Source organism: Fringilla coelebs, assembly GCF_963513975.1.
Source record: "Fringilla coelebs genome assembly, chromosome: 1".
Taxonomy (NCBI): domain Eukaryota; kingdom Metazoa; phylum Chordata; class Aves; order Passeriformes; family Fringillidae; genus Fringilla; species Fringilla coelebs.
Genome location: NC_140028.1, coordinates 127,836,896 through 127,851,180, shown reverse-complemented (window position 1 = coordinate 127,851,180; position 14,285 = coordinate 127,836,896).

The window sequence follows — 14,285 nt, the reverse complement described above, 5'->3', positions numbered from 1 at the left end:
TCAGCAGATGGTTAGAGCTCCTTTGAATGTAAATGTCAATTTGTGGAGCAAAGCCACATAATTCTGAACATTCATTTGAGGTTTACAAGAGTAAAGTGTTTTTATATGTCTGTGTATGTAAGGCACAGGTAGGGAGGCACTACCCACACAGGTGGGGGCTGGAGCATTCCTACAACACTGAGTCAGTGTGGACTAGGTCTGACCCCACAGAGCCCTTCTGGAGAGCAGCCCTGAGCTGAGAACCCCTGTTTGCTACTTGTGTTCAAAGCTTTACTGTTGTTTTTCTTCTCTATCTGTTTCCCCAGTTAAATACTAGGCACTTGGAACAATAGCTGTCCTAGTGTAAGATTAGCTAATGCCCCCAAACTCCCTTTTTTAGGAAAGGAAATTCTTTTCTACACCCAAGAGGCAGGGTGGGTGGGAGAATGGATTCTGCTGCATGCTCAGTTTGAAAGAATAAGTGTATAAAAGGATGAGCACTAGTAGCTTCTGTACATCAGCTAATTTTTGCATACTAATACATCAGCACCATAAAGTGTCTGGTAGCTTAAACATCATTATGCTACTGCAGGATTTGACAGTTTTTATCACATCCCACTTGGGCAGATCTTGGGAGTGGGCACGGCTCGGAGATGAGCATTGTAGGAAGTAAAAGGGACCAGCTGCACTGCAAATCTTTGTCTCTCTGCAAGGCAAGGGACATCATTTGTCCATCAGCTGCATTTTTCTCCTTTAACAGCATCTCCAACCTCTGCTGAGCTGCTGCCAACAATGAAGCACATATTTTTCTGCTACGTTTCTTTTGTGCTCCATGGCTTGTTTTAAAGTATCTTGAAGCTACATAAAGGTGTTTGGGAGTTATGTCTATGTCTTTGAAAAGGTGAAAAGGGGAGGAAAAGGAATACAAAAAGTTACAGGCTTTCCAAGGTGCGAGAAATATTTTTAAATTATTTGAAATATCACTTTTCTGTATCAGAAATAGTGTGGCCAGCAAGACTAGGGAAGTGATTCTTCCCCTTCTCTTGTCACTGGTGATGCCACACCTCTGTGTCTTCAGTTCTGGGCCCATCAAATCAAGAAGGACGTGGAGGTCCTCAGTTCAAGGAGGACGTGGAGCAAGATAGTGAAGGGTCTGAAGCACAAGCCCTATGAGGAGTGGCTGAGAAAGCTGGGGTGGTTTAGTCTGGAGAAAAGGAGGCTCAGGGTGACCAGATCACTCTGTAACTGCCTGAAAGGAGGGTGTGGCTGGGTGAGAGGACAAAGCCTTAAGATGCACAGGGGAGGTTTAGACTGGGTACCAGGAAGAATTGATGCACAGAAAGGGTGATCAGGTACTGGAATGGGCTGCCCAAGGAGGTGGCCACAATCCCTGGAGGTGTTTAAGGAAAGCCTGGACATGGCACTCAGTGCCGTGGTCTGGTTGGCAAGGGCATCCCCTTGTTCAGGCACAGGCTGGACTCAGTGACCTCAGAGATCTTTTCCTACCTAACAGATTCTGTGATTTTGTGACATTTTTGGAGATCATGACCTAAGCCTGCCTGCCTGCAGACCAAATTTTTCAAATATAGTGTAGAGGCTGTGAATTTGACGTAGTTCTATTACTCACTTTATTAGTCTGAAACTATTAAAAAGGCCTCTGCTTGTTGCCACATTGATCTATGTGTAAGACAACTGTGAGCCAGGTTTAGAAGACCAAAAATACATATATACAAATATATAGTAGATAAGGAAACTCTGCCTCACACAAATTATGGTTGTCCCAAATCTGTATCCCACATCCCACAGCTTCCTCATGCAGGTGGGAAATGGATCCCTTAGTTTTTGACAAGAAAGTAAAAAAGTGTGTGGGTAGAGGGCACGAATCATCTTCCAGAGGTGTTGGGTTATCCCCACTGAGTGCAGTGGAGTTCTGGGAGCTGGTTTAGACTAAATATCTGTTAAATAAAGATGCATGGGATGACCTTTGGTAGAACACTAAAGTTTTCATCAAATATTAGTTATCCATACAAATAATTTGTCCCTCTATTATACCAACACAGTCCAGTCTGTAACATCTGGTAAGTATGCCTGGATTCATAATGAAAATGTCAATAATTTCTGGTAAAATCTTGCTGCCATAGCAGGCCACAGACATGATTTTTCTTCACTTTTACCTTTCAAGGAGTCTTTATGCTGCGCATGAAAAACCTTTATTCAATGCAAGATGAATTACAAGGCTAAATACTATGAGAATGGAAGATCTTGCAGATAGTAACATTAATTCATATCCCAGTTTTTATTTGAAGATCCTACTCAGCCTGAAAGAGCACGGTGTAAGTTAACCTTAGTATTATGATTTACCACTGTGAACTTATATAAGTTGACAAAATCACCTACAGAGCTGTAAATATTAATGAAGTGTTGGGAATAGACAGCAGTTGTGAGTTGTGTTACTTGGCTTGCACCTAAGAATATTAATGAAGTCTGATGAGCAGTGGTTTTGGCTGTGAATGGTGTTATAGGTGTAAAACTGTAAATATTAATGATGTGGAAAAGACAGTCCATTTGTGACTTGTGCTCTGTTCTAAACAGAAATATGTCTTTCACTCTTCAGTGTTTTTATGGGGTCTGGATGGGGCTTTAAGCAAGAGCCTCAGACTCCCCTACAGCTACAATAAAACCGTATTTTGACAAACACGTCCATCCAAAATGCAAGACACGTTTCCATTTCTGAGGTTTGAACACAGGCCTGTTTGCCAAAGGCTGTCCCAGTCCCACCATCAGGGCTGCATTTCAGGGCTTTGAGAGGAGGATGTAGCTGCTGAGCCTTTGGCAGCCCCAGACAAACATCTTGTACTTTATGCTTTAAGCAGTGCAGAAGGCAGCACTTATCTTTAACTTTTCCTACTACTTCCCATGTAAAGCTTCAGTCTCAGTTGCTTTAGCATTTCCCAGAGTTTTCTGGTGTGCCTGGCCCCAGCTCAGGTTTTCCATTTGTCTGTCAGTGCTGTAGGGAAGGGGAGGACATGGGCTGCCAGGGGGAGGGAAGCATCCTTTTTGCCCTCATTCCTCTTTGAAGCCTGGGGTGTGCCCTGATGGTGCTCCAGCAGATCTGCTCTGGCAATTCCATGCAATTTCTGCTGTTAACCAGGCCAAGACCCTACTGTGCAACTCGTGAAAGGGTAAGTGCAGTGCTAGAGTAGGCACAGCCTGGAAATCCACATAACCCACCAGTATCCTGTCTGATTATGGAGTGTGGGTCAACATTCATAAGATATTTAAATATTTCCCATTGTTGTGCTGTTAGACATCCATGTGACGACTTCCAGAAAAAAAAATCACCAGGATGATCAAGCTGGAGATATGAAAAATACTCAAAAAAGGGCTATTATTATGAGCAGTTAACCAGGATGGGATAATACTTCAAGGCAACTTGGTTTCCTTTAGCTGAGTTTCTACAGACAGGCACATGGGATTCTGGAAGAGGGCAGAAAATGCTCACTTCCATACTTGTTACATTTGTTGGCTTTTTTTAAGCAGAAAAAATAACACAAGTCCACCAGGAGAAAAAAAACTGGGGAAAAGTTCTGAATTAGGAGAGGAGATATTGTAGGGCATTAAAAGGAGTACAGGAGCTGCAAATGCTCACCTTTGTCAGAGATGAGAAACCAGTTCTTTGAGATTTCATTTTCCTTTTAGGACTTCCATTTGGAGGTTAGGTAAACGCAGTTATGTCCAGTAATGAATATTAGATGAAACTACATTTTCTAATAATTGTCCAGGGCTTCTTGACATAGCTCATATCTTTACTTCAGTTCCAGTAAAGCCTACATTTTCTGTAGCAATCACAAAACTACACTAAGCATGTCTTTTCCATGCATTTCTTTCTTTTTTTAGTTTATGACATTTTTTTTCAGAGTGTTTCTATTAAAAAAGAAATGGTTTTGTAAAATGACTGTAATCCGAATGGAGCTTCTAACTGTAGTCCAAATAATGTAACACTTTGACAGATGAAAAGGAGCATGAAAAAAATGCAAAAAGCCTTTATTCAACTTTCTTTCCTCTTTCTTCCAGGGAGAGAAAGCACAATGGTAATTGATCCAGCAGTTTTCTGGAACCTGTTAAGAAAATGAGTGGTTTTGAAGATTTAAAGACAAGTAGGAAATTATGAGTTTCCTGTATCAAGGCTCTGTTGAAACCAGGCTGTAATAGTATCTTGATGTTGCTTGAGAAATGAGAATTAAGCCAGAGTAAGCTTTCTCAAAAAAAGACATGAAATAATAGGAGGAAAGTTTCTTAGGTTGTTTGGTATTGTGTTAACTGGGTTTTCTAATCCAGATAAAGCCTGTTGGTTTGTAAATTAGTTTCTGTCTTAAAGAAAAGCATGGAATGCAAAGGTTCATTAGTGTTACAGATATCCCTATGCTTGCTACACATATTAGTCTAAAACTTAGCTTCAGCCTAAAGGATATAGATTTATCCTATAGATTAAATAGATTAAATAATTGCATGATTTTGATATGCTTAAAATACCTTTGATGCAGATGTAATTGTCTACCATGTATTAACAATTTGTATTAGTGCCTTGTAATTTGCCATGTTAATCAGCAATATTGCCATCACTCATGTGAGCGTGTAGGTGTGTGTTTGTATCTATTTGTATGGCAGGGAAAAACTGACAATCAAGTCATTGCTCTTTGATATAGCCTCATGATTAGTCTAATACCTAAAAATGAAACAAGATACAGTCATCTCTCTTTACATAATGCTACTATTAAGGATCTCATTCCTAAAACACCATGTGATTTTCATTTGCTTTTCCATCGAGGTTCAGTTGCTATTCAATTTTTCACCTTACTATGCTTTTCCTCTCCAGATATCAGTAGTCTTGTTTATCTTGTCCCTTTGCTCATTTGGAATTATGTCCACACCAGTAAATTCATTTCCAAAGTGAGGCCTTGCAAACACATCTGCTTCCTCAATTCCCTACTGCCCAGTAATAGCTTTCAGGGAAAAAAATTCACATAAAGCAGGCTCTCCTTCCTCACATTTAGAGCTACATTTCACTGGATAACACCATGGCCAACAGGAATTAGCATTCTTTGTACAGCCTCACTTTCAAGAGCTGAAAAAATTATTTCTAGATTTTATTTAACCAATATTTTTGCTGCCTAATACGATTATGAGTAACACAGCTCTCTACAAATTATGACCATTAATCACTATTTGCAGTCAGCTCATTTCTGTGGAAGCACAATTTTCTGTATAAGAGAAAGAGAGGACAAAAGCAGCTGCATTTTTAAATGTCTACTTGCCAAAGGAAAAGAATATTTTTCTCTATCTGACTAGCCCACCTAGCTAGCATGCTTAAGAGTTTCCTACTGCTTAATGTAATTAGACTAATTTAATTAGGTTTGAAACCTGACCTAAGGGATGTTCTCACCATTTTATCTGAATGGCAGAAACTTTAGTATGGTGACTATGAATGGTAAATGACTTGTATTTTTTATTCCTATGGAAGTATAAGCCTTCCAGGGCTGTAAATATGCAAGTATTTACACAGATTGGCTTGCATGCATAAATGCAGTCAAATGAAAAATAATCTGCTGTTCAGTCTAGTGTTTCCAACTGCTCTCATAAGCACTCTTCAAGCAATTATAATCATTGGCACAGGCTGATTCCATAAATAAAGACTACTGTACTATTTACTCTTTTCTAGCTATCAGGACAGCTCCTATCCTTCATAGTGTGTATGCAGGGACTGCTTAAACAATCAGGCTGGATCTTTCAGATAAAGCATGACATATTATTTTAAAAACATGAAAGAAAACCACACTATTTGCTTCAGATAGCTTGGTATCTTCTTGCTTCTTGAGGCATGGAAAACAGTTGCATGCACAGCCACAACTGGGCTATGACTGCTGTGGTGTGCTATCAAAAAAGCCCTGGAATCTGTCATATAACCTGGAACTGTCACCCAGATGCATCAGTGGGGATGCTTCCCACAGTTACTGCTCTGTATTCAGACCACAAAATCTGAACACAAAATCTGAAGAGAACCCATACTGGCTTAGATCAAAGATGCAGAATCCTTTCTTCCATACTTACCCAGCAGGGAAGGAGGACAGCCTGGTGAGGAAGATCATTTTCCCAGAGTGACTGTTATCCCTTGCATACCTAGAGTGCTGATCTTTAATTTTCCCAAATACACAAAATTTTTGGTTGGTTAGGCCATCTTCACTCTTGTCCTGTAAATGAAAAAAAGGAAAGGGAAAAGGAAAGGGAAAGGGAAAGGGAAAGGGAAAGGGAAAGGGAAAGGGAAAGGGAAAGGGAAAGGGAAAAAAGGGAAAGGGAAAAAAGGGAAAGGGAAAAAAGGGAAAGGGAAAAAAGGGAAAGGGAAAAAGGGGAGAGGAGAGGAGAGGAGAGGAGAGGAGAGGAGAGGAGAGGAGAGGAGAGGAGAGGAGAGGAGAGGAGAGGAGAGGAGAGGAGAGGAGAGGAGAGGAGAGGAGAGGAGAGGAGAGGAGAGGAGAGGAGAGGAGAGGAGAGGAGAGGAGAGGAGAGGAGAGGAGAGGAGAGGAGAGGAGAGGAGAGGAGAGGAGAGGAGAGGAGAGGAGAGGAGAGGAGAGGAGAGGAGAGGAGAGGAGAGGAGAGGAGAGGAGAGGAGAGGAGAGGAGAGGAGAGGAGAGGAGAGGAGAGGAGAGGAGAGGAGAGGAGAGGAGAGGAGAGGAGAGGAGAGGAGAGGAGAGGAGAGGAGAGGAGAGGAGAGGAGAGGAGAGGAGAGGAGAGGAGAGGAGAGGAGAGGAGAGGAGAGGAGAGGAGAGGAGAGGAGAGGAGAGGAGAGGAGAGGAGAGGAGAGGAGAGGAGAGGAGAGGAGAGGAGAGGAGAGGAGAGGAGAGGAGAGGAGAGGAGAGGAGAGGAGAGGAGAGGAGAGGAGAGGAGAGGAGAGGAGAGGAGGCCAGTACTTACCCACCAGTGGAAGTTGCTAAAGCTCCATAAGAAGTCACTATGGAAGCTCAGCTCCTGGTGCATCCTCCAAGTCACACATCAGTCTCCTCCCTTCATCTGAGACCAGCCTGAGGAACACAGGAACCAGCAGCACATGGTTAAAACTGCACAACTGCTCAAATTAGCTGTATTTTCTGCCTCCCATCATTCCCCTGTCTCCTGGTGGCAGGTCTTACAAGAGACACAAGGCTCCCTCAAAGGGGCCACAGGTGTCCTTTAGCAGAAGTGGCATATTCTGATTATCTCTCCAAAAATGGACAATGTGTCACTCAGACAGACAAGGGAAGAGTTTGAGCAGTTAGAAAAAGCTGATGGAGCAAAAATGGGCGTCCCACCTCCAACTTGTAGGAAAGTGTCTCTGGAGTGACACCCTCAGATATCTTACACAACACCATGAGTGGGAATAAATCAGTCTAAAGAAGTTTGTCTTTGCAAAGCAGTAAAACTATCAAGAAATATATACTTCTGTAATTAATGTAGAACAAATCTAAGTAACATAAATGAAAAGCATTTTGTGCAATATAAACCCCAACTCCTAAAACACAGGAGCAGATAGCAAAGACACAAAAATAGAGAAAATCACTCTTCTGAATATAAGAAACTTAAATCTTAAGGACATCCTGGAGATCTCAATACATTTTTTGATCCCTTTTGATTGTGAAGCATGGCTGGTTGTTAATGAACCCAAGAAATGTTTTTACAGCATCCCAGGAAGAGATGTCTGCAAGTTGCCCCAGTGATATATAACTCCTTGTGAACCTTTCCCCTGTAATGCCTCCTGCTTGTTGTACTGGCGACAGAGTACAGAACCAGTCCATATCCATGTCTCTATGGAAAACTGTCATCATCTCCCCTTTGCTGAGCTCTAGCAGCCTGAAAAATTGCCATATCCTCTGCCTGTCATCCACCTGGAGTCCCCCAAAATGTCATTATGAACTCAATGGCTTCACACCAGATGGAAAATACTCTTATATATTTTTATTATTTGTAATAATAAGGATGAGTCTGGTGTCTAAAGACAGAATATGGAGCTCTTCGAGTGTACAAACTCTTTAGTGAGCAGGCAAACACATGCATTTGGTTTCATTGGGCTCTACCCTATCTTAGTTTTCCACAGCCACATCCTGTGGCCTTCTCTCCAATGCAGAGCAGTAATTTCAACCATTTTGTTAAAACAGGCACTCTGTCTTCCTGAAATTTGAGGAAAATCTTTCAGGAGTCATTACTTTTACCATATTTGGTTGGCATTGTGACTATCACGTGGAGAAATGCTCACAGTGGGCTGAAGGACTGATGTAGAAACACACAGACCTCATGATGATACAAGCCTTGTTTCCTAAGAAGCTGAGCTAAGCTTACAGTGAACTAATAAATTATTACTCATTCCAAATCACATTTCTCATATGATCTACTCTTTTATGAGCAAAAAGGGATATTAGGCCAATAAATCCTTTATTCATTGACAGGATAACAGACCTGTTAACATAAAAGCTATTTTATTTTACATATGAAAAGTCTTTTAACAAGTTTAATAAGAAAGCATTTATCTTCTTTTTTTTCTATTGTTTTAGTGATTCAAAAGCTGAGAAATCCTGAATTAATTTAAGAATGAGTTAGCTAATAAATTTATTATCCTGCATATTATTTTACTTTGAAATATAAATGCTAGCGCGAAATTGGCAAAGAGAATGAAATTCTATGGATAAAATGTTAATATGGAGGGAATAATGTAATCAAAGCAGATTGTTTGGTAGTGGTAGAGATGGAGGAAGGGGGAGAAAAGGCTTTTCACACCCCAAATTTAAATTCTCTTTAAATGAAACCGTGTCCATCCTTGATAAAGCAATTTTATGCTATGTATGGGTGCATTTGGTACATTGTAGATAGTCAAAACAGCATAACACCACTGTCCATTCCCATTTCAATTCAAATATGATTTGGTGACATAAATCCAAAACTGCTTGCTTAATGCCTTTGGGCATCACCTTTATTATGCAGACATTCTCAACACACTTGCAATGAGTTCCCATATCCTTCATATTTTTAGGCAGCCCCAGGTGTTTTGGACCAGTATGGAAGCTGTCCATTTTTCTTGTTGTGCTCCTTGTCCATTTATCTTCTCATGGCATAATTTCTCCTTGAGCAACTCCTGATCTTGACTGGGATATATGGTCCTGAAAAATTTATTTGAGAGTGATGTTTTCCCCTCTATGCTCTAAAATGTTGAACAGTGATTGCAGTCATTTGAGACACTTGGATGGCACTGGCAGCTTCGACACTGTGCACAGCTCATCACTGAGAGGAAGAAACTGCAACATGTCTTAGGAAGGGCAAATGCAGCTTTGAAGATAAGTTAACTTTCTTCACCAGGACAGATTGTTTGAGTGGAAAAATCCTTGAACATATTTTGTGCTTCTATTTTGTCATCTTATAATGTCCTACCACAGCACAGTAAACTGTGCGTCTTACCTAACATGGCAAGCTGCTTACGATTTCATGAGTTTTCCTTATTTTCCTCCATTTTTATGTACTTTATTGAAATATAACCTTTCCAGCGAAAACATCCACCAGATCCTGCTTGTATGAACTATCAGGAAAATGATTTTGTCAGCACTTGACAGAATGATGTATAAAACCCTCTCTAATGAGAGTGTCACAGGTAAGGTTGTTTTACATGACACAGTCTTCTAGATCAAAACTGTGGTTTCTGACAGAACAATGTAATATATGAATGTGCTGGAAAACACTTCTTCCTGCCAAAACAAAACAGAATATCTGAAGGATAAATGTTTCATTGCTAACAAGATCAAATCCTCACTCTTCCTATTTACTCTGATTTCAGTATCATTCTTCACTTGCTTCTACTTCTAGAAGGGTGAAAATGTTATTGTACATCCCTAAGGGCAAATTGGCCAGGCATTGGAACATTCAGTGAATGTGGGAATTTTTAATTCTCTTGTTTTGAAAATGAAAGATGTACTCACTCTCTAGTGTTTGAATACCATAGGTAACATGACCTTGATTAAGATCTCTTGAGACAGGACTAAAGCTGTATAAATGTATCCATATAATGTTTAGTTATGGTAAAATACCATCCAATAGGCAATGTGTATATTACTGGATTTGGGATGTAGTGTTAAGGAACATAGCTTAGCCATATACCAACTCTGTCTGACAGCAAAACTTAAGTGCTCATCACCAGGATGTGGGAGAAGAATCCCAGAAGATGCAAATGGGTGCCTGTTGTGGATAACTGCTGGCAGCCCTGTGGTACATCACAGTGTGCATCACAAGGTGACTCAAGACACAAACTCAGGGCTCCTGTGGAAAGGCAGCTCATCCCTATGTCATAGGACAAATCCCACCCTGGAGTGTTTCTTAAGCAAAAATGGTTCTAAATGCTCAGTTGCAAAATACAGCCAGTCAGAAAAGCACGAGAACAGAGCAGGAAATTTGCACCATGAATCTTGAAGAAACCAGAAAAGTACTATTGCTCTATACAATTATAAATATAATAGCTCCTTTTTGGAAAGGAAGGAAAAAAAATCATGTATCTGTTATTTTTATATTACCCTACTGCTACATTATGTTATATTCAGACCATCTACAGCTTCAGAGGAATTACTCTATAATAGACAGTGATGAATGACTCAAATTATCTGTTTTCCCCTTGCGAGTAGAAATAGTTCCCATAACCGTTTCCCTCTCTTGATTGTACTAGAAGCCCGGGACAAGCAATAGTTCCTTTCCCCAGAGTACACATACCACTGCAGCCCTGATCTCTGGTGGCACATTTTGTGGCCTAAGTCATGGACCTAAAGTGCAAAAACAGTCACTGCCCACCTCCTCTCCCTTTGCTCAGGAAGGACAGTGTTATGTTTCTTGAGCTCTCTTCAGGTACACTGTTCATGCATCATCTTCCTGTTTATCCCAAACAAAAATAAACAAAAATAGCTTAATTTATAACTAGTTTCTTTTTTTGTTGTTGTTGCTGTTTTTTGACTGCTTCTCCACTGATGTACTTAAGTTTTGAGCCAAAATCAAGAAGCAGATCCTTACTACCTCAGAAACCCCAGCACCAAACAACAACAGACCCTTCAATAAACCTATGCACTAGTGACAGGAAGGCATCCAAGGTGACAACAGCACATTCTTCACTCAGCAGTCACCATGCTGTGGGGACATGTGGCACAATGGTTGAAGGTGAACAGCAAGAAAAAAGGGATTTAAAGTAATGTTTCCCAAACCAGCTCCACCCTGTCATGATGCTGATCATCACCCTCTCCACAAGAGAAGGATTTAGATTGAAATGTATCTCTGGATGTCATCCAGTCCACCCCTTCTCAATTCTAGGATAAATTCAAAATTATATCAGGGACAGCAAGCCTGCTCTTCCCTTCTTACTCATGGATAGACAGAGAGCACATACTCTTATGCTTCTCAATCAGTTATTTGTGTATCACTGCATGGAAGGGGATCATTTTCCACAGCAAAAGTTCCATCCAACAGCCTGACTGGGACACTAGTTTCTGATTGTGGAATCAGTGTAAGTTGAAGCACCTCTCAAAACTTTTTCCAAGTCCAAAACTCTTCAGTCTAGTGCAAGTGCTGTTCCTCAGGTCCAGCCACACAACTGAAGAAGGGATTTCATTTATAGGTGATTTTTGACCCCTTATCAGTATCTTCCTCTCTCAAGAAACCAACAAAACCTTAAGAGTCTTCTCTTAGGACACACAAGATACTGTCTGCACACAGGGCTGGATGTGGCTGCTTCATGAAAGCCTTCACACTTTGGTTCTGCTTGCCACCTTCTGCTCCTCAGGCACAGAACTCGCATCCTTTTCCCCATGTCATGAGAGCATATGGGAACTATGGCATTTGTGAAGACCCTTGGAGCACAAAAGACCCAGAATTGCTTGTAGTATCAGAGCCTCTGTTTGTGATGCACAGCCACAGAAATAAATCACAGACTCATCTCCATTGAAGAGAAGGCACCAGATAAATCTATGCATGTTTTGACATCAAGGAGATTGAAGTGGTGTTTATGCATGCACTCTCCTAATCTCTGCTTTACTTCTGTGGAAAGTCACGCCTAAATAATGATTTAAAATATAGCCTAAAAAGGTACAAAAGAGATAAAGTGCCTCTAATGTAGAAGTAATAATGATGGTGATTTTAGTCTAGCCCTTGGCAAATGTGTTCATTCGTGTTTTTAAGAGAAAAGGCTTTTTGTCACTTGTTGTTTCTTTTCCATGTTGTACTATTGACCATGTGTGTTGACTTTGGCTGTATGTTAACAAAAGAATTGTAGATAATTGTAGATAAAAGAATTGCAATCAAACCAATCTGCCAGAGATAAACCTTCACTTTCAAAAGTCAGTATAAAAATACAGAGTTTGATTCAGAAAGCAAATGCTGTCATCTTCCATTTTTCTTAAGGAAAATATCAAGGGAAAAGTGTAGAAAACCACTAATGCTTAATGGAATACTTGAGAACATATGAAAAACAGAATACATAATTTGTCCTGAGGTAATAGACCTCAGATCTTTGAGTAATATTTTTAACTTTGATGTGTCCAAACATATTTAACATGCTTCTCGTTATTTGCTGCACAAAACTTGGGATAAGCTATGCAAGAAAGATGTGAACATTTTACAAGCACAAGCTGTCTACATTCTAAGATGGGGAGGAAAATGTCGACCACTCCAGCTTTCACTTGGAGCATTCCTATTCAACATGCTGCCTTAGAGTAGGCATCTTTATTCTGGCATAAATCTTATGTCATCTTAATATTATCAGAAAAGTATTTTCCCTGCTGCAATGAAGGCAGCAGTGTATCTACCAGCTCTGCTTAGCACAGTATTGCCTTTCTGTCTGTTTTCAGTAACCAGAGCTTTGTGAAGGTCGATGCTGATGCCTTCATCCTTCTTTTCCAAAGCTAAGAATGAATCACTGAGCAATATGCACTGCCTTTCACACGTTGTGCAGTGAGTGTACACCAGTTATGGTAGATCCATACGTAATCCACTTCCCAAATTAGTTAAAATGAGCAGCATCTTTCCCCTTGTTTTGAAAGACCCCAGCAATTCCCTTGAGCTCCTTGGAGGAGTAGTTTAGATCCTTACTTTCAAGGAAGAACAAACAGCTGATGAGATTATTAACTTGAAGATGGGCAGGATAGGAGTGTTCCTGACTAACCCCAGGTGGTCTGACTGTGCATTGGATATTTGCACTCTGTTTTCAAGCATCTGCTTGTTCCCAGTATTGGTCAGGAGAAGTAGGAAGCTGAATTTCATTCCTTGAAGTACTCTAGCAAATAGCTAAAACTTAAACACTGTAGTTCGTATGTTTTTATGTATCTAAATACTCTTTAATAATAATAATTATTATCATTATTATAATTATCATTAATTGCATATGAAAATAATGGAAGACTGCCACAATTTGGAACTCATGCAAGGCATGTGATATGATTCCACTATTTGGACAAACACTGTGCCAACTGAAGTACATTTTACTAAATAGCCATTCCTCCTTCACATTCATGGCCACAGACAGGTAGTGTTGCCTGTGCCCAGCACAGCCAAGGCCCCCAGTTCTGTGTGCAGCTGTGGATACAGAGAGCCAAGTGAACTTCCAAGTTGGCATGTGATGTGGGAGCCAGCACAGCTGCAAATTTGCTCATCATTTCTGTCCCAACTCATTATTCTGGATGTCCTGGGTAAAACAGCTGTCCAGGAAACGGTTCAGGGTACATTTTTACAATCTGTACAAACTACCAAACTATCTGTGTGCACAGAGTACAATGCACCTGTGAGGGCAGTGGCATGGAAGCAGAGCATGGGTCTTAATGGCCACTCTGAGAACCAAAGTCCTCATGCATCTCTTGATTAATTAAAATATGACAATTTTGCCTTAAATGGAGAATGGTATGAACCTAGATGAGAACCATCTCTTATTGCTGCAAGTGAGCAGAAAGACAAGGAACTCAGCAGAGTGCAGGAAGTCAGCCCTTTTTTGAGCAGGGCTGGTTGGTATGCAGAAACAGGCTTTGTATTTGGGGATGACACAGTCTGCTGCATCACTCCTTGAAGGGATGAAAGGTTTTTTTTCTAGCCAAGCAATGACCCAGTGATGTTTTCTTGTAGGAATTCCTAGAAGACTTGATTTTCTCACCTTCTTAATTCGACTACTTCTTATTTTATGCCTCAAACTTACAAAGAATTAATCTCTTAAGACTGTCTGAATTGTTAATTGGACAGCAATTAGCAAGTCTCAGGCAGACCAGTATCTCATTTCA